We start from the raw sequence: 21982 nt of genomic DNA, 5'->3' as shown, positions 1-21982 counted from the left end.
AGGGCTTCAGAAAGTGTACTGCTTAAGAATAATGATGAGCGAATTTGTTCGGAAAACGATCGCCAAACATAAATTTGGCATTAATATGGGACAATTAGATTCATGATTGGAAACAAGAGCAACATTTTGTAAAATCAGAAAAAATCGGTAACATTAGGTAAAAAGTGCAGGAAAATATTTGCGTTGCACCAAATGTATTTTCAGCACTTTAACAACGATAATGGTGGTGTATCATGAGCGTTTGGCACATGTTTGATGAGGGGGGAGGGTTTGCAGAGCTCAGAGGTGCGGCGTTCTTGTAAATAGTAATTTTTGTTTCCTAACTTTATGTGTAGACATTGCAGCTAGCCAATCAGGGCGCAGGAAACACCCACAATGTCCTGACTCAATGGCTTGTGTCATTGGCTGCTGAAATCTCCATATAAAGCGGCCATCTTGTTTTAGCACTATTTTGACACTAACTCTATTGTTTGGCATGACTATATGTGTTAGGGGTAAATTGTTAGCTATTCTACATTTTCCAGAAACAAGATATTTTCATAAAAAAATGCTAAATATTTTGACTTAAATTTTCTACTAAAATAAAGGGCAACACGTCACAAAAAAACTATCTCAAAATTGCTGGGACTTGTTGAAACATTCCATATAGATTACCACAAATGACATGTCAGATTTGAAAAATAGAGCATGGTCTCGAGTTGATAAATGAGCAAGTAGTTAACGTACATATCCCATTCAGTTTTACAGAAATAAGTCTACCAGTTTACTGACTTTCTGACACCATTTTTTTTTAGAAATAGCTAAATTATATCTCATTATGGCTTTCTACAAAACTTGTGAAATAGCGATTTTTTTACTTGGAACTTATATTATTTTTAACCTGAATGATGATATACACTATCCCAGTAGGTTCATAATGAGAAGTCAGTCACACTAACTATATTTGCTGTTGAATGGGGCCTCTTTATTTCTCAAGTGGAAACGATTGTTCTAGTGGTACATTCTTCCATAAAACTCAGCTGATGAATGAAGGCACAGGTTTGTTTCAGTCAAATGAATATGGATCCAGCAAAAAAAAAATTTCATTAGTTTCTATGTAAAATCAAAGGCATACACTTGTCCATTATGTACCCAAATAATGTACCGTAATAAAACTTTGAAGTTGTATTGAGACAATCATATGCTTGTGAGCATAAACACTTATGAGTTTGCATACCAAGGATGCAGGGTAAAAGTGTCCAAGGTGGTGGTTTCAGAAGGTGCTTCATTCTTGCTCATTGTAGATCAGTATGATAGTTTTTCGAAGGATAACAATTTATTTAACACTTTATTTATTCTCCCTTTTATTTAACACTTTATTTTTTTTCCTTTTTCTACCATTCCATATTGTTCTAATATAGGAGCATACTGATTGGTAAAATTTAAAGGCAGAGCTTTATAACTTTTTAAATCCACAAATTATCCACTTAAAGATGAAACCCTAGACGATTACCTACTTAACCAAATCCTTTTCCCACCCTTGGAGTAAATGCTCTGTTAAGATCAATGTTCAGTTTTCAACAAGATCTGAATGACCAACTTGGTCTATGTGAAAAAGTCTAAATAAATAGTTAATGAATTATGTACAGATTATATTGTATTGCATATTGTAAATTTTCAGTTAATTTTAAAACACTGGAGATAAACTTTCTGCCATGCAGTCATTAGAAGATTCATATTTTTTTCCAACATAATGTGGTAGGCTGTTGCCGCTCTTGATCTCAGAAAAGTGGTGAGCCAATAATACTAGTCAAAGTTATTAAAGATAATGGATAGTCTATTCAAGCTGGTTTTCTGATAATTGAGGTGCTGAGGGAAAATTGCTTCCAGGTAACTGGCCTGTCCGTTCAGACATTCGTTTAAGACATGAACTTAAAATAAAAGGTTTTATGAAAGGCGCCTATTTTAAGAAAATACAGTGTCATGTCTTACTTAAAGGTTAATTATGATCAGATGTGAAAATAATTTAGTACACTCAGAAGCAGCTACTAGTTTAAAATATGCTTCATTATTTTTTTTTTCTATTTAATATATAGTTTTATTTTATTTTATTTGCAATACATACAAAAAATTTGCAAAATATCTCAGTTAAAATAGCTTTATTTATAAAATATCTCAAAAATTTCAATGCCACTTATTTCCCCCTTAATCTCCTATCACAAATTATTCTTTTGTACATCCAAAAGAAATTTTCTTCCACTATAGATTTTAAATAACACTAAGCATTGTTTCCATTAATGCTTCAGTTTTTAATGAAGAATCAAGATCTTAGAGTCATTTATTTACAGATATCCCCATATGTACTAGGGGATGCAGCACACATGAAAAGATAAATTCAATGTTTATCCTAAAATCGTTAAAAGATCTTCATCGGTGCACATTCCATGACAAGATTAGGCAAAAATTCTATAAGACATTGGAGGTATTATAAATTTCAAACATTTGAACTCCCTGGTTCTTAGTTGTATCACTGGTTCATAGTCACTTCCCCGTAGGTATAATAATTGTTGTGAAAACAGTTCAAGTTAATGTATGTGCCTGTCACTTCAGGTAACTTTTCAAAATAAGCTGTCATGTAGATGTAGACTGTAATATCTTCCATACACAGTACACAGAGTGATATATTTCTGTTTATCTTTTCTGTAGCGTACATATAGAAATAGCAGTAACACAGAAGACATTACCCCTTTCTGACCTCGGACGGGATTGTACGTCCGAGGTCAGAACCACTGCTTTGATGCGGGCACCAGTGGTGAGCCCGCATCAAAGCCGGGACATGTCAGCTGTTTTGAACAGCTGACATGTACCCGCAATAGCAGCAGGTGAAATAGCGATTCACCCGCCGCTAATAACTAGTTAAATGCTGCTGTCAAATGCTGACAGCGGCATTTGACCGGCGCTTCTGGCCATCGGGCCGGAAATGAGCTTATCGCTCACCCCCGTCACATGATCGGGGGTCAGCGATGCTTCTGCACAGTAACCATAGAGGTCCTTGATGCCTGTTTGCTGTGAGAGCCACCCTGTGGTCAGCGCTCATAGCAAGCCTGCAATTCAGCTACATAGCAGCGATCTTATGATCGCTGCTATGTAGCTGAGCCAATTGAGTTGCGCCAGCTTCTAGCCTCCCATGGAGGCTATTGATGCATGGCAAAAGTAAAAAAAAAGGTAAAAAAAGTGAAAAAATTAAAAAAAATATAAAAGTTTAAATCACCCCCCTTTCGCCCCATTCAAAATAAAACGATAAAAAAAATTCAAACCTACGGTACACATATTTGGTATCGCTGCTTTCAGAATCACCTGATCTATTAATAAAAAAAAGCATTAACCTGATCGGTAAAAAGCGTAGCGAGAAAAAAATTTGAAACGCCAGAATTACATTTTTTCAGTCGCCATTAAAATGCAATAATGGGCAATCAAAAGAACATATCTGCACAAATGTGATATCAATAAAAACGTCAGCGTGGAACGCAAAAAATAATTCCTCAACCGACCCCAGATCACGAAAAAACTTCTTTTTTTTTTTTTAGCAAAGTTTGGAATTTTTTTTCACCACTTAGATAAAAAAGAACCTTTGGTGTCTATGAACTCATAATGGCCTGGAGAATTATAATGGCAGGTCAGTTTTAGCATTTTGTGAACCTAGTAAAATAGCCAAACAAAAAACAAGTGTGGGATTGCCCTTTTTTTGCAATTTCACCGCATTTTATTTTTTTTTTCCCATTTTCTAGTACACGACATGTTAAAACCAATGATGCCGTTCAAAAGTACAACTCGTCCCGCAAAAAATAAGCCCTCACATGGGCTTATTGATGGAAAAATAAAAAAAGTTATGGCTCTGGGAAGGAGGGGAGTGAAAAATGAACATGGAAAAACGGAAAATTCCAAGGTCATGAATTGGTTAAACAGCACCACTGAGCTGTGTAGCTGTGATTCCAGTACTGAAGTAAAATACACTGCTGAAAGCTTCAGAACAATCCGCCTTAAACTGCTTGTTCTCTCACTGAGCTGATTGCTGGTGCAAATGCTAATTTTGGAGAAAAAAGCAATGTATCTGATGAGATATATTACAGAGTTTCTTATGTTGGATTTTACTATTGATTTGTGAAAAATGTGTTGAAATGACAGCAATAACTATAATCTACTGAGACAATTTATCAACAAACTGGCATCTTTTCCCGTAATAGATGCTAGAGATGATCAAATCTTTTGAAATTGTAATTCAACGGATTCAATTAATATGTGCAGAGCGAACTGTCAATCAAAGTACGAGGGTTTGCTTACAGATATCACTCACTTGCCACCCACTCCATAAACGCCTGTATGACTGAAAGTGTGTGGCTCCAAGATGGAATAAGGTTAATTTTCTCCTGCAAGCTTTGCTCTCAGTAAGATGGCCAGACAGTCTTGGAATGCTATTAAACTGTAGATTAACCCTATATCTGCAAGTTAATAGGGTTTAAAGGGAACCTGTCACCTGAATTTGGCGGGACTGGTTTTTGGTCATATGGGCGGGGTTTTGGGGTATTTGATTTACCCTTTCCTTACCCGCTGGCTGCATGCTGGCCACAATATTGGATTGAAGTTCATTCTCTGTCCTCCGTAGTACATGCCTGCGCAAGGCAATCTTGCCTTGCGCACGCGCAGTTTGCTTTGCCCAACTGCGGACAAGGCCGAAAAGAATTAGTGCGCATGCACCGGCGCACTATGTCCCGGTAGTATTTTGCTGTGTTCTGGGACATAGTGCACCGGTGCAATGCGCAGTAATGCTTTTCAGCTTTGCCGGCAGTTGGGCAAAGCATACTGCGCGTGCGCAAGGCAAGATTGCCTTGTGCAGGCGTTTACTACGGAGGACAGAGAATGAACTTCAATCCAATATTGTGGCCAGCGGGTAAGGAAAGGGTGAATCAAACACCCGAAAACCCCGCCCATATGACCGAAAGCCGGTCCCGCCAAATTCAGGTGACAGGTTCCCCTTAAGGACATGAGAGGTTTCCTTTTAAACGTTGAGGCATGAATAACAAAGGTTTGTTGCTTAAGTGACTTTTTATTGTTTACAGTTGAATACAGACATCAATATCTGACATTTTGACCACACTGGCCTTTTTCTAGGTTATCTGTGCTAAATATGAGATGTACATATATCACATGAACTGTTATACAATATATATTTAAGTAGGGAGGTTTTTACATGTCGACTTCCCACCACTGCACAGGGGGAATCTCGAACCATGTCTGCTGCAGTCTCCCATTCTCCTCCAGCCCCAGTGGAGCCTGCTCAGCGGAGACATCAGTCACAGCGTCTGGCTCAGCCTAATGCTGTGTGAATGGTTGCTGCTGCCTTTCCAGGCTCTGCCTTTGTAGCCAGCACTGGTCAGCGGCGAGCAGGCTTTTTGGGACTAAGTCCTGCTTTTCACGCACTGAGCATGCCGACGGGAGTACCTCTCATTGGAGGTCGGGGGTCACACGCTCAGGCCCTGTAGCAGCTCCTATTGGTCCACCAGGAAGGTACTGAAGAGCTGCAACTATAAAAGGTTCATATGGCAGCACGGCCATGTTCTAGTATCAGTTGTGTTTGGCTTATGCTAGTAGATACTATACCACTCTATACTTATGTGGTATGAGGCTGTAGCTTTGGGACTGTACACTCAGGCAGGCAGCTAGCGTCAGTGGGGGGCAATTAACCTTGGCTTAGCATCTGGTTCCTTCATGTGGGCGGTTAGCACTGAAGAATTCCAGAGCAAGCACAACCCTAGTTAGGGTAATAGTTTTGTGTACAGCGCGACTCTGTGAGACAACAGAGATCGCTTCCAGTTCACATGGGGTGAAGCTTAACCCACGTGTGAGCTCAGTGTTTATCCGCCGTTACTTAGCATCAGATATCTCTGCATGGTGGACCCCGGACTGCGAATGCACCTTGTAGCTACCTATCTATACTCGGTGCGATCCACTAGCCCTAACAGAGGTAATTATAATACACTACCTTAAATGTGTACTAACAGGCTATAGAGCCAGAGGAAAAGAAGGAAGATGAAAAGGGAGATAAAAAAGAAGAGGGAAAGAGAAGACACAAGAAAATTAGAGAGAGTGGAAGTCAGAGGAAAGGATGGTAAGAAAGGAAAAAAGTAATAATGAAAAAAAAAAGAAAAAATAAAATTAGAAAAAATGACAATGGCAGAAAAAAAGAATGACAATGCAAAAAAGGAAAAAGAAGAAAGAGTAAAAAGTAAAAGTAAAAGATCTTACTGATTATCACACCTTGTACAGTGGTGGTCAAGCCATCACTGATCAGAAGTTCCCAGCGAACCACAATTTGAACGGCAAAGTAATTTACTGTTTCACTGAGCAAGTCTCTTCTGTAGTACTTAAGATATTATGATTAGCAAGGTCCTCTCTCTCCCTCGCTTATAGCGTGTAATGGCTTATGGTCAGCAGGGTGGTCTCTCCTGTAAAGTGTAAGCTTTTTTGGCTAGCGGGGTCCTCTTTCTTGCTTATAGATTGTAAGCTCTTAGGGTCTGCAGGGTCCAATATCTCTTGCCTATAGAGTATAGGCTCTTATGGTCAATGGGGTCCTCACTCACTCCTGTAGAATGTAATCACTTATGGTTAGCAGGATACTCTCTCCTGTAGAGTTTAAGCTCTTATGGTCCATAAGTTCCTCTCTCTCCTGTAGAGTGTATGCTCTTATGACCAGGGTTATTTCTCTCTCATCTGAAGAGTACAGTGTTAGCTTTTATGGTCAGGAGGGTACTCCCTCTCTTCTGTAGAGTGTAAGCTCTTATGATTAGCAGAATCCTCTCTCTCCTGTAAAATGTAAGTTCTTATGGTCAGCAGTGTTCTTTCTCTTCGTCTCTCCTTTCCCCACATGTATTTTCCAGGCAATTACACATTTTCCACTACTGAGATTAGGTCATATTTATTCACCATAAATCAAATATTTTGAGATAAGTCAATTAATTTGTATTTTAAAAAATCAGCTCATCTCTAAATTTTAGGGTGTTTAGGTTACGAACAAGAAGTATCTATCAAAACGGGTTAACCAGGAAATTCGTTTTCTCTTGCGACTTTCTCCTCGGATGTTACATTTATCAATTTGCATATTAAATTTCACAGAGGAGCATTACACAGCAAAAAAGCCTCCTTGCCTTGGCATGCCAGAGCTGGCATGTCACTCCACCCAAAGATAAATGTTACATTGCAGACCTCAGTCCAGAGACTCTCACCTAGCCAAATTGTAAAATGCTGCAATGGTTTATGCTGTGTTTTAATAAACCAGCAAAGATTAAACTAAGAAGCATTTCTGTGTCTATCTCTGAGAGAAGCTGAATGAGTCAACCTATCACAGTGCGTATTCGTCTAATAAAGCAGTCAGTCAGACAAGGAGAGGCAGATTGATAGAGTAAAAAAAAAAGAAGGTGGATGGAAAGAAAGAAGAGAATCTGAAATATAAAATACTCAGTAGACTCTCAGTGTAGGTACATTAGGTCTGTTTTTATATTCATACCCTTTGGTGTTCTAGAGTCTAACTTAAAAGGATCCAAGTTCTATCATCTCCATGTTTGAGTCGGGGGACTTTCTCAACAGCATTAACTCTAAGAGTGCAGACACCTTGATGGTGATTTAAAAAGTGCTGAGATGCACCTGAAAAGCTGTGGGTTGTATTGTTCTAGGCATCATAAATGTGTTTGGAGTTGTGGATCGCCCCCAGTGTAGGGCAATGGGGTACTCGGTCCCGGGTCCTGCGGTTCGGGGAATGTCACGGTGGCTGACCCGGTCCGTGGCCCTCAGGGGTGTCCAGTAAAAGAGTTTATATATGGGCAAGGTGCAATAAAGAACGAGGAGACAGGTTTGCAGTCTTTTACCTTGTTTACCGAAGACTTCAGATGGTATCCTCAGCCAGGCAGAGTCCGGTCGGTCTGAAGGCAATTCCAGAGTCCCCTCATCCAGGTGGAAATCAGTAGCCTTCCTACTAGTGCCTGTGTGTTGTAGTACCTCCCTGCTGAGCCTCTTAATAAGGTCCTCACAACTCTTGTAGATGTTCTAGATGTTGTTATTTCTTCCTCTCTGTCCCCCAGATGGTATGGATAGGACAACCCGTATGACTGGGATAGCCTGGGGCTTGTTTGTAGGGACCCTAGAGATGCCCCGACCCCCACCATTTGCCACCGTGTCTCCTTAGGTATTAAGGTCGGGCAGCCAACTTGGAATTGACTGTCCTGCCGGTCTCTGAAGTAATGCGTAGAGTCAATTACTCCCTCGGTGTTTCTGGCTACCGGATTCTGCGCTTCAGAAAGGAGCAGCTAGTTCCTGGCTGATCTCCCTCTGATATTCCTCTCCTGTGCTCTGCTTTCCTGCACACTCTCTGCAGTATGTTCACCTTTTTGTGTCTTTTTCCAGGAGTTGCAGCATTTCAGGCCAGCAGAGCTCCACTTCTTCTGTCTGCCTGACAGGAACTGAACTCTCTTTCCTCCAGATCAGGATGTCAATGGGGGAGCTCACCCTAAACAGGCTTAGAGCTCCCCCTTCTGGTCTGGAGTGTGAACATGTTGCATGCGTGTAATACCAGAATGTGGTTGTCTTTCATTGCCTTCAGACATGACATCACTTATCCCCTGAAAGGATAATGACATCACTGCGACGACCAGGACACTGGGGCGCCGCACTCCACCCCTGTTAAATCCAGTACTCCGGGACTGGGAAAAGAAGAACAACAATACATTAGCAAAAAGACATACAAATTTTTGGAATGCTTTAAAACAGGTTAAGATAACAATGCTTCCCTTTATGGGAGGTGAGGACACTTGAACTTTGCGAAAGTCTTGGTCATGCACAGTTCATAACTCCGAGTTCAGCGAGTGCAAACTTGAAACAGCAAGGATCCCGGGTAAACAAATGGATCCTTTTAAAAGTATAATGAAAGTTTTTGAGTAATTCACTGTCCATTACTCCATTGTCCATTTTAATCCTGTGACACAGATATATATACAGACATTTTCAAACAAACAGCAGCAACCATTAATATTTCCAATTTTTGTAGCGAATTGGGGTCTGATTTTTAGTGCTACGTGTAGACCTTTGCAGTGCAGGGGTTGCTAGTGACCTAACAGGGTCCGCTATGCTTGCTATCGCTGGTGTAGTGCACTGTCTTCAGGCTACACTTCTAGTGAGTCTAGGTAGCACTGGTATGCTGGAGTTCTCAGGACTGATGCTACTAATTGTGGGCATGGCAGATTCACCGATAGCCGAGGGTGGACTTGCCGATTCAACTGTTGGCATGGCATCCTCTGTTGGAGTCTGCTGTGGCTGAGTTACGGCTGGGATCACGTCGGCTATTGGAATCTGTTGGTGCAGAGTCTCTTTTGGCTCCAGATGATCTGGCATCACATTTGGTTCCGGCGGGTTCGGCTGACGAAACGTCAAAACAGGTACCACGATGGCCTGATTTATTTGAGTCCAAGGCTTGGGAAAGTCTCCAAGAACAGTGTGTATCATCTTCTCCTCTTCTACAGGTGGAGATGTTCCTGGATCTGTTTCCCTATCTCTCAACTTATCAGGGCATATTTTGAGGTGGTCTCTGGATATGGCTGTTGAGGTTTCTCGTCCATCTTTGCTAATGAGACAGACCTTTGTATTGTCAAAGTCGGATGGCAGGATGGTATATGGTTCTGCTTCCCACTGGTCGTCAAGTTTGTGTAATCTCCTCTTCCGTTTGAGTACTTGTTCATCTGGCGACAAGGGAATTGCAGGAACATGCTGGTTGTAGTCCCTTTCTTGTTTTTGTCTGGCTTGGGCTAGACTTCTTTCCACGCATTCCTGTACTTTGCGGTACCTTTGCTGTCTTTCTGTATCCCAATCTTCATCTGGTGAGGTATCTTCTGGGGTTAGGACTCCCATGTCTAGATCAACAGTTAACTTACTGGATCTTCCTCGCATCAGGTATGCTGGAGTGCAGTTGGTGGAATTCACTGGGATGTGGTTGTACATGTCTACCAAGTCAGGCAACTTTGCTGGCCATAAGTTCCGTTCCTCCACAGGCAAGGTCTTCAGTAAGTCGATTACCACTTGGTTCATCTTCTCGCGCATCCCGTTGGTTTGTGGGTGACACGGTGTCGTTCTGATCTTCTTACACCCGTATAAATTGCAGAATTCCTGGAACACTTCCGCTTCAAATGCTGGTCCCTGATCAGTCAGTACCTTCTCTGGGTACCCGTGTGGTCTACAGAAGTACTGCTGGAAGGCTTTGGCTGCTGTCCTGGCCATCAGATCTTTGACAGACACAACTACCAGAAATCTAGAGTAGTGGTCCACGATGGTTAGAGTGTAGACATAGCCTGACCGGCTGGGTGTTAGCTTTACATGATCTAGCGTGACCAGTTCAAGTGGCCGTTTGGTGATGATAGGCTGCAGAGGAGCCCTTTGGCTGTCACGGTCCTTCCTGCGTAGGCTTCATGGGCCACACTCTCGGCACCACTTTTTGATGGCTTTCTTCATGCCAATCCAGTAGAACCTTCCACGGAGTAGACTCTCCTACTTCCTCCATCCGAAGTGTCCTGCTCCATTGTGGTACGCTTCCAGAACCATTGGCGCATCTTGTCTTGGGACTACTATCTGCCATAACAACTCATGAGGGCGTGGGTCGATGCTTCTTCGGCACAGCTTACCATCGTAAATAAACAGTTTGCCTCTCCCCTTCCACAGTTGTTACGTTGTGATAGAAATATATATATCATGTAGATCTCACTTGCATGTATACTCCTCTATAATCAAATATATACATTATAATCAATGGTTTAAAATGGCTGACACAAACTAATATAACCTAGACAGATCATAAAATGGCTGACATGAACTAATATAAACCAGACAGATCGTATGGGGTTTTCCATCCTTAAAAGCAGAAGAATGTCAGATGTTTGATGACTGCTGATCGAATGTCTCAGCTTAATCAGCAGTCATATGAGCATTAATCACAATATTCCATATATGTTTAGATAACCAATGACAGAGGAGCTAGACAATATGATAATTAACTGACCACCCCTGACAACCCCTAACCACTCCTTTCTATGTGAAAATATAAAACTATGTATGTACAATAAAGATTCAGTATTGATGGAATGTTGTTCTGTCACAGTTGTGTACAGTCCATTCTTGATGAGCGCTCAAAATACTCAGTCTAATTGGGAGCGGCCACAGCACACACAGGGATATATTTATCCAACCCTAATATTTCCATAACAAATGGCGCCCAACGGCTCGGATGAAACGCACACGTGGACCCACTACTGACTGGAACGGAAGTTGTAGAGTGGCCTGGCACAGGGGCAGGAGACTGCGCAGCTCCATAAGTAAGGTAAGAAAATGTTATCATCTTACCTGAAAGTCCCCTGTGCCCAGTCCTTGTCTATGCCTCTTGCCAGTCAGATGTGGTCACAAATTCCCAGGTAGTGTAAAAAATCCGTAGCCACGAATCCACCCTGGGAGGTGTCTGCTGTGGACCGTGTATGTGTTTGTGTAAAATCCGAGAGAAGAAGGAAAAAGTGACTTTTGTTTGTGGTTGCTGAGAAACAGACCGCAGGAGGCCAAATCGCTCGATAAGTTATTGCAGGATTCCCGTGCATAGGAGGAACACGCAGAGTTCCGGGGCAGGTAGTCCCATGTTCCAGGCACGGGTAGTGATAACTTAAGAGGGCTACTGCAGATTCCCGTAGTGCCGGCGATCCAGTCAGGACGTCCGGACCGGGGTGGTAGATTTCCCGCTTGTTGTGCTTCTCAAGCACTCAGGTGGCCCGGGCGCAGGTGCGTCCAGTGCGATTGGCAGTAGTCTGTTCCCAGCGCAGCCTGCATGTGTCACAGAATTTAAAAGGGCATCTCTCGGATTGTCTATCTGTCTGTTTGTGCCATGTACTATTGCCGCTTTAAGAAGCAGAAATAGTTCTCTTGTCCGAACTTCCTCTTTCTCCGTGCTGTTTAGCAGAGAGATATGCATTGTAAATCAAACTGTCATATCTAGTTTTTTTTCCTGACTGTTTTCAGCTGCAATGCTGGGTATGCGTAGTTTTTTTTGTGAAGAAGTGAAATTTAAATTGTATCTATCATTTTTGATATGACAAACGGGATTTTAGTGACATTGCATATTAGAATATTATAGTATTAAAAAAGAGGAAGTGTGTCTCTGACTGCATTTGGGCGCAGAGATTCTAAAAAAAAAAAAAAAAAAAAAAGGGAAAAGCCGTTTTCATTTTTAATTCTTTTTACTCTCTTAAAGGGTCTTTTTTCCTTTTTGCGGCATTTTAAAATTTTTAATTAAGTTTTCCTCAATCTTCAATCTCTTTATCTTTTTATTTTTTATTTATTTATTTTTGAAAAAAGTTTTTTCTTTACTCTTGTATCAAAGTTTGGAGTTTTTTGGTTGTGAACTAAGTTTTTGACGGTTTTTTTTATCGTTTTGAGTTTTTCTTAGTGTTTTATATACTCATTTTTAGAAGTTTTTTTTAGTACTGTTTTCTTTTCTCATTTTTGTGTGTTTTTCATTTTCATTTTTCGCTTTTGCCATGGGGAATAAAGTAGCCGAGCAACAGGAAAGTCTTTTTACTTCCTGATGAGAAAACAGCCCCTAGATAGTGACAGAATACGAAGGTATTAAGTATGTGAAGATTTTGGAAGGTACAAAGTACGTGAAATTCATTAGAATGGCAGACTTCAAGCTGCGGAGTGGCATGACGTAGAAAGGAAAATAGGGAAGTTACAGTAGCCGATGTTAGATTGCTGAATACTAATACATGGTATAAAGTGGCAGCAGAGCTTACATCGTTTAGGTGGTACAGAAAGTTTATGTGAGCAAACCAGGAAGTGATTTTTGTGGGTATAAGACAGGAGAATCTGAGCAGTCTGCTTTTAGCAGAATCCATGGTGTAGGTAGTTATTTTTTTGCACAGTATGTGGCGCACCCCATCTCTCCCTACAGGGAGAAGGCATCATTGCTCCACTCTATTGTTCTCATTCTGTTGTCAGTCTTTTCTCTCTGCATTCTTCTCTCTCTCTCTCTTTTCCTCTCCTCTTCCTCCACATATTTCTTCTCACCCTCCATCTTCTCCTCCCTTCTTCTCCACTTCACAACCACACCTATCTCCTCCTTCTTTTCCTTCTACACACCCATCTCTCCTCCCTCTTCTCCACACTCTCTCTCTCTCTCTCTCCCCTCCTACTATTCCTTTGTCTCACTCCTCAAACCCTCCCCCTTCTTCTTCCTCTTTTTCCCTCCTTGATGCCGGCTGGGCCAACGCCCAATTCAGACAATATGGTGCTTACAGCACAAAGTGTCCCTGGCACAGTCCAGCCATTGCCAGTTGTGATATCGGGGAAAGAAGGTGAAAGCCCCCCCTACAATGGGCAGCCCCAGAGTTATCAGGCAGCAGACAGCTCAGCCCTGGGTGCAGAGGGGGGAGGAGTGATATCAGAACGAGCTCACTGACAGATCCTCCGTTACCTCATTTCACAGTCAACAATATTGTAACCCTTAAGATTTTACATGAACTTTGATATCACCATGTATTGATAATGTACAGCTTCAGCACCGGTCAGAGCTGCCTACATCCACATTCACACCAACATGAAACTATAATCCTAATCCATCATAGCTTCAGCAAGGGGGGAGACATCCTCACATAAAAAAGCAACTTCTAAGTCCAAAATCAGCCAGTGTATGACCCCAGTACAAGCCATCACAACTATTCTTCTGATGAAGATGAAGAGGGAACATCATACATGCTGTCCAGTACTAGAAAAGAAACCCACAGGCATCAAGAATGCAAGGGCAGATAGAGGCACCACCATTACACTATGTGCACTGCACTTCAAGTCAGGTGACAATAGTCCAGACCCAGGGATGCCATTTTACCGAAGAAAGTAGCAGAAGCAGCAAACATATGCAGCCACCTGGAATGATCTCTGGGCCATGAATGAAAATAGAAGCAGGTGATGCACTCTGGCCAATCATGAAGGAGCAATTCAAACTTCCAGCAGAATCAGACATACACACTTGGGAGTCAGGGCCACAGCTAATTGAACAGCTCAGAGAGTGGGCCAAAGGCAGATTGGCAGGACAAGCCATGACATGAGCCAAGATAAGACAGAGACTGTAAAGAAGTTTCATTGCAGAGTAATGCAAGTATTCCAAGACTTGGGCTTCACCATTCATGACCAGATACACAGGCCTTTGGGCATGGACTGAGACAGCCAATCAGGAAACCACTGATAGTGGCTAGGCCTGAGAACAGGTCAATAGCAGTGGACTGACCCAGCAAAATGTTTTATGTGCGCCTAGGAGACTGTTTATTGCTAATTGTTGCCAAAAACTGCCACCATTATAGCACCACAAAGAGCACGAAGAAGGAAATGGGTGCCGTGCTGCTGAGAACACCAGAAGGGGAGCCAGAGGTGAAGACGCTGCAAAGTGCCGACCAACACACCAGAAGAACCGCTGCAGACTCCAGAGAGAAGACACCGACCTCAATAAGGTTAGCAAAGGGGAGAAGCTATGTCGGATCAGGGGGAAGAAGTGATGGCAGATGCAGCCGCAGCCCCTGTAATGCCCCAAGACCTTGGGTTGGATGCAGCCGCCGGTCTCATGGCACCCCCGGGCCTCGTCACGAATGCACCTGCAGGCCCCGTCTTACCACCGCAGCTTCAATCAGCAGGCCGGACCCCGCTGCCGCTACAGTACCCATCATGCCATTGTCCACAGTAGCCAAAAGGATTGAGTCCCAACCAGGGGTGCAGAAGACAGCCCCTCTCATGGTGACCACTGACCTGAAAGCGCAACCACCCTACAAAGACAGAAAAAGTGTCAAGTGTTACATCTGTAGCAAGTTTGGCCATTTCCAGAACCAGTGCAAAGCACTCACGCCCCGAAGAGACTGGACCCATGCAACCCAAGAGTTGGTCCAGAGAAACAGGTCAAGGAGGAAGTGCAGAAAGCAGTGAAGTACCCCATCCATAGGACAGAGGCAAGCAAGCCAGGTCCGCAAGACACTACGCTCCTGACATGTAAAACTTCATCTGCAGGACCAATACCTCAAATTACCTTTAAAAGTGGATGGCGTTGTCAGATCCAAAGTGGTGCAGCCAGAAGTGTGATGACACCTGTGGAACTCGCTGATCCCACCTGCCTATCAGAATCCTCTGTGTCTCGCATGGGCATTGGTGGTCAAGTCAGACATTCTCAGCTTACAAAGCCACTGAGCGTGTGCACTCAGCCAGGACACTCTATCCTGTCCCAGTTTGTGGTGTAAAGGACCTGCCACTCAACCTACTGGGAGCGAACCTACTGCAGAAGCTGAAGGCAACCACAGTGTTCCAGGAAGATGGGACAGTGACACTTTCTTCATCCCTGACCCAAGAAGAGTCATGCTGGCGGCCCTACAAGAACATTAAGCAACCAATGAGGCCTACTCAAGGAGGTACTGGACATAGTACCAGAAAGTCTATGGTCTAAGGGACCCCAGCACGTGAGAAAACCTCAAGTTGCCCCAGTACGGGTGTCACTCAAGCCATGTACCCCGTACCCTCGTAAGGCCCAGGCCAGGCCTAGAGTCAAGCTGCCTCTGACCAACTGAAGGTCTACCTGGAAATAGGAATCATTGTTCCTCGCAAATCGCCTTGCAATACCCCGCTTTTCCCCGTCAAGAAAAAGACTGTAAAAGGAGAGACAGCCAAGTTCAGAATGGTATATAACCTGAGAGCTGTGAATGACACCACAGTGTTTGAAACTGCAATTATGCCGAATCCGCACACTCTGCTCTCGAATGTGCCTGCCACAGCAAAAGTGTTCACAGTGACCGACCTGGCTAAGGTTTTCTTCAGTGTTCCCCCTCATCCGGAAGACCAGTTCCTGTTTGCCTTAATGCACCAGGGGGGACACCACACATGGACAGTGATGCCACAGTGGGCCCAGAACAGCCCTTCACAGTTCACCAAAGCAATGTCCACAGTTCTCACCAACTGAGTCACAGAACAAGCAGAAGTAACCCTGCTACAATACATGGACAATCTACTCCTTTGTGCAGTTGACTTTGACACGTGTAAAGCCCATTCCTTGTATCTCCTACTCTACCTGGCGAAGCAGCACTGCAAGATCTCAAAGAACAAAGTCCAGTGGTGTCTGAAGCAAGTTACGTTCCAGAGACACTGTATTGCTCACCAGGCGAAACACCTGACAGATGACCGGAGGACCACAGTGGAGAAGATGGTCCCTCCGACAACTCCAAAGGTGCTACAGGCCTTCCTTGGTCAAGTTTCATATTGCAGAGCCTGGACCCCTGATGCTTCCGTCCTAATGCAGCCTCTGTGTGAATACGTCAGTGTGACCCCGTTCCTCCAGACAGATGTGGTCTTCAGTTCGTTCAAGAAGTTAAAAGGCTCTGTAGTCCCAGCGCCAGCACTAGGCCTATCCGACTACAAGAAGCCATTCCATCTCTACTTGATGAGAAAAGAAGGCCTTGCTACTGGAGTCCTGACACAGCTTCAGGGGGGAAAGCAGAGACTTTCGGACTACTTTTCAGCTTGCCTGGATCCAGTTGCAAGGGAAGCCTCTTCCTCCCGCATGAAGGCAGCAGTTGCAGCACACGCCCTCCTGGACAGGACTACTGACATCAGTGGAAAAACCATTGGAAATCCTGGCTCTGCATGACATCTCAGCAATCCTCAACCAAACCCAGCCAAAACATCTCTCCACCGCCAGGCATCTTCGCCTCCAGTGCTCTCTACTCCTGCCCAACAATGTCACCATCTCCAGATGCACAGTCCTCAATCCGCCCACTCTACTCCCACTCCCAAGGGGGGATACAGATACGGATCCTCAGATAAAAAGTCTGATCAAAATCTGCATGATACCTTCTGCAGGGATCTGAATTTGCTCCGGACGGATGACCATGATTGCTTCAGCATCATGCAACAGGAAACAGCAGGACTACCCAAGGTGGCAGAAGAGCCACTGACCAACCCAGAGTTGATCCTCCATGTGGATGGCTCCAGATTTGCAGATGATGAAGGAAGATTCCACACGGGAGGTGCAGCGACCAGCAATCAAGAGATCCTGTGGTCCAGAAGTCTGCCGCCCAGTCTGTCAGCCCAGGAAGCAGAACTGATAGCGCTGATGAAGGCCTACCAGATGGCAGAAGACAAGACTGAGAAAATGTTTACCGATTCAAGGTACTTGCATGGCATAGCACACGACTTCGGACCCATCTGGGCTGCAAGGGACTTCCTCACAGCAAGCGGAACAACCGTGAAGCATCAATGGAGCCATTAAGGACCTGCTGAACACACCTCAACTTCCAAAAGTGGTGACAATGCTAAAAGTCAAAGCGCATGGAAAACTGAACACAGTAGGGGCACGAGGCAACAACATGGCAGATATGGCAGCCAAAGAAACAGTCAAGGGAAGACAATATGGACAAGTGGAAGAGGTCGTAGAGCCGGACGGCTACTACAGGACGGCTGAAGACAGGAAGCCTGACAAGATGACGTCCTGTGATCTGCTCAAAAAGTTGCAAGAGCAAGCCCCAAAGGACAAGAAGGAATGCTGGATGCAGAAGTGAGCAACACATGAAGAAGGAAGGGTATACTAAATGGACTACAAACCCTGTTTACCCCGAAGCATGTACCCTATGGTGGTCCAGTGGGCACATGGGCCCACACACAGATTAAAGACACAGATGAATGATCCGATTGGTGCTTACTGGTTCACTCCAGAAATCTCCACCCTAACAGCCAAGTTCATAAACAGCTGTCTGACCTGTGGCAAATGCAACCCTGGGAGAATGAAGAAAGTTCCCACACATCGTCTTGCCAGACCACTGTACCCCCTTCCAGAGGATCCAGATAGACCACATCCAGATGCCGCCAAGTGGAGAATTCGAATATGCCCTTGTGGCCGTGGACATGTTCTCAAGATGACAGCCAGAAGCTTTCCCAGTGAGGAACCAGTCAGCAAAGACTACTGCAAAGAAGCTACTCTCAGAGACGAGATATGCAGCTATGGGGTCCCAGAAGTGATAGAGAGTGACCAGGGACCCGCATTCGCAGCAAATCTCACACGAGAGATCTAGTCAGCAGTAGGATCAGACTTAGGCCTACACACTCCCAATCACACTACTCAGTGTTAGGCACACTCCCAGAGGCCCAGAAAAGCTGTCACCATATGAAATTTTGTTTGTGTCTAGTCCCAGGTTAGGGGTATCCTTTCCTTTAGCAGCTGATTATGCAATATGATACTTTGTCTGCTTATGTAATTGAAATCACCAAGAAACTTGCTAACATCCATTCTCGAGTTTTTTTCTTCATTGCCAGATCCAGATTCAGTGTCCGGTATGCACTCCTAGAAGCCAGGAGACTGGGTGTTGGTGAAAAAGCTTGTAAGGAGAACACCACTCGATCCCAGATTTGATGGTCCTGCTCAAGTGCTGCTGATGACACCAAACTCTGTGAAACTGGATGGAAGACCCACTTGGATCCACTCATCGCATGGCAAGAAAGCTCCCCTACCAGAAGATGACACCCAAGCCAGAATGATGTCGTGGATGCCCTGCCTGACCGAACAGATGACCTACCTGATAAAGACTACACATCGCTCACTACACATGCTATTGACTAAGAGACTGATTGCAACGAACCCCCGTTAGGGACAGATCTCCTGACCGCCCATTTGCGAAAAGTCTGTATGGAGTGGGGCACAGGCGTTAGGCTTGTGTCAGTTCGCCAACAGCACAAAAGAGTTGCAGCGCTTTGGGACAGGAGGCTAGGATTAGGGCAAGTGATATCTAAGGGGGGCTTGTGATAGAAATATATATATCATGTAGATCTCACTTGCATGTATACTCCTCTATAATCAAATATATACATTATAATCAATGGTTTAAAATGGCTGACACAAACTAATATAACCTAGACAGATCATAAAATGGCTGACATGAACTAATATAAACCAGACAGATCGTATGGGGTTTTCCATCCTTAAAAGCAGAAGAATGTCAGATGTTTGATGACTGCTGATCGAATGTCTCAGCTTAATCAGCAGTCATATGAGCATTAATCACAATATTCCATATATGTTTAGATAACCAATGACAGAGGAGCTAGACAATATGATAATTAACTGACCACCCCTGACAACCCCTAACCACTCCTTTCTATGTGAAAATATAAAACTATGTATGTACAATAAAGATTCAGTATTGATGGAATGTTGTTCTGTCACAGTTGTGTACAGTCCATTCTTGATGAGCGCTCAAAATACTCAGTCTAATTGGGAGCGGCCACAGCACACACAGGGATATATTTATCCAACCCTAATATTTCCATAACAACGTCTCTTGTGGATCATCCGGGCCAGGGTGTGAACCTGCCTGCATTAGGAGCTCTTTTACCCGACGGACCGTGGGGTCACTGTCCTGGGTCTCTGCCCATCCGTGGTGGGGCAGGGGATTCAGCGTGGCGTCCTGCTTGTTCTTGCGCCTGTTCCCCACATGATGGGAATACTGAGTGGCCTTGGGGCGATGGAAAGCTGGCAACTCTATTTCTTCGAGTGCTTCTGAGTCTTCTCCCATTTCTGGCAAGTTGGGCATCCTGGACAATGCATCGGCATTTGCATTCTTGTGCCCTGCCCGGTACTTGATGGTGAAATCGTAATTGGACAACCGGGCCATCCACCGCTGCTCTAAGGCACCAAGTTTTGCTGTGTCCAAGTGTGTCAGTGGATTGTTGTCCATGAAGTCGGTAAATTTTGCTGAGGCCAGGTAGTGCTTAAACCTCTCCGTCACTGCCCAAACGATGGCGAGGAACTCTAGCTTGAAGGAACTGTAGTTGTCAGGGTTCCTTTCAGTGGGACAAAGTTTCCTGCTGGCGTAAGCAATTACCCTCTCTTTGCCTTTCTGGACCTGGGACAACACGGCTCCCAGTCCCACGTTGCTGGCATCCGTATACAGCACAAACGGTTGGTCATATTCAGGGTAGGCCAGTACCTCTTCTCCTGTCTGCACCAACTTCAAACAAGTGAAGGATTCCTCCAGTCCATCGTTCCAGTCAAATGGGGTATTCTTACCCTTGGTTTTCTTGGATTGGCCCACCAACAGGTCTTGCAATGGCGTGGCTTTCTTGGTGAAGTCTTTGATAAACCTCCTGTAGTAGCCTACTAACCCGAGGAACTGCCGGACTTCATGGAGGTTGCTGGGCTTCGGCCAGTCTCTGATCACAGTGACCTTGTCAGGGTCTGGGGCCACCCCTTCGGCACTCACTACATGGCCCAGGTACTGCACTTTGGGCTTTAACAGATGGCATTTGGACGGTTTTACCTTAGGCCAAATTTGGACAGGGCTTCGAACACCTCGGCCAGGTGCTTCAGGTGGTCCTCTTAAGTCTTGGAGAAAACAATGACATCGTCCAGATATAGCAATACGGTTTCAAAGTTCTTGTGTCCAAGACAGCACTCCATCATCCTCTGGAACGTTCCTGGGGCGTTGCACAGTCCAAATGGCATGTAGTTGAATTCACAAAGACCCATTGGTGTGGTGAAGGCCGTCTTTTCCTTGTCCGCCTCTGCTACGGGAACCTGCCAGTACCCACTGGCGAGTTCCATGGTAGAGAGGTAGTTAGCAGATTTTAAAGCAGCCAAGTACTCTTCTATTCTGGGCAGTGGGTATGCATCTTTATGTGTAATGCGATTTATCTGCCTATAATCAACACACATCCTCATCGTGCCATCCTTCTTCCTGACGAGGACTAATGGAGCTGCCCAGGGGCTACAACTGTCTCTCACTACCCCAGCCTCCTTCATCTCTCGCAACATATCTTTGGCACACTGATAATGAGCTGGGGGTACAGTACGGAATCTCTCTTTAATGGATGGATGATCTCCCGTGGGGATGTGATGTTGAATCCCTTTTACGTGCCCAAAGTCTAGGGGATGCTTGCTGAATACCAGCTCATACTCATGAACCACCCTGTAAGCTCCTTGTTTTTGGTGCGATGGGGTAGAGTCAGTGCCCACGAGCAATTTCTGACACCAATCTTCCATTTGCCCTGCAGAGCCATCGTCCTCCGCCTGGTTGGACGGGACCAAGTTTTCTGTTGCCTGTATCACATTATTATGAACAGCAAACAATTTGGCAAGTGTGGCATATTTGGTTAGGTGGACCTCTTCATCTCCACAGTTAAGGACACGTACTGGCACCCTCCCCTTGCGGACTTCAACCACCCCTCTGGCTGTCAGGAGGGTGGGCCTACTATCTGTATACACAGGTACTACAAGGGCCTGGTAGTCTTTACCTCTGAGGCCTATTGCTGCCCGACACCATATTAACATTTCACTCCTGGGGGGTATTGTAATAGGGATTGAATCACTCACTGTGACACAGCCAATTTCTCCACCAGTCAGTTCTACCTGCTGTCTCTGCATCAGAGCTCTGATTTCTTTCTGCAGGGCACGCTGTTCACTGTAACCAGCTGTTTCTGCCACCTGCCGTAACAAGACAATAACCTCTGCAAGACAATTTTCTATGACATTAGTACCAATGGTCATCATGGGATTACATTCACGTCGGTCAATGTCAACAATTACAATTCCTTGGGCCTTCAATTCCACCCACCCCAATTTAATGGTGACCTCTTTGTACCCCACTTGTGGCAATGGCTGACCGTTACTGGCTATTATGGTGAAATCATCATCAGGGCTACGAGTAATGTTGGTGTCCTCCCAATAACGTTTATAAAGGATGTAAGGCATAGTTGTCACCTGAGAACCGGTGTCCAACAGAGCGTTCATGGGAATACCGTCGATCACAACGGGGAGAACAGGTCATCCTCCAATGTACTTAGCTCTCCAGTTTTGCGGGCCTGGTCATCCTACTCCTGGGGGTTGGCCCTCTGCCCCAGGGGTTGCTCATTTAAA

At 44.5% G+C, this 21982-nt stretch overlaps 1 long non-coding RNA gene across 1 annotated transcript; it reads left to right on the top strand.

The window, feature by feature from the left end:
• Nucleotides 1–10740: 10740 nt before the first annotated feature.
• Nucleotides 10741–19293, top strand: LOC143760562 (uncharacterized). The gene is made up of 2 exons (XR_013212258.1): nt 10741–11480; nt 18388–19293. It is a non-coding gene; the product is annotated as an uncharacterized LOC143760562 (long non-coding RNA).
• Nucleotides 19294–21982: the final 2689 nt, after the last annotated feature.

Source organism: Ranitomeya variabilis, chromosome 1 (assembly GCF_051348905.1).
Source record: "Ranitomeya variabilis isolate aRanVar5 chromosome 1, aRanVar5.hap1, whole genome shotgun sequence".
Classification (NCBI taxonomy): domain Eukaryota; kingdom Metazoa; phylum Chordata; class Amphibia; order Anura; family Dendrobatidae; genus Ranitomeya; species Ranitomeya variabilis.
This window is presented reverse-complemented; position numbering and strand designations above follow the sequence as displayed.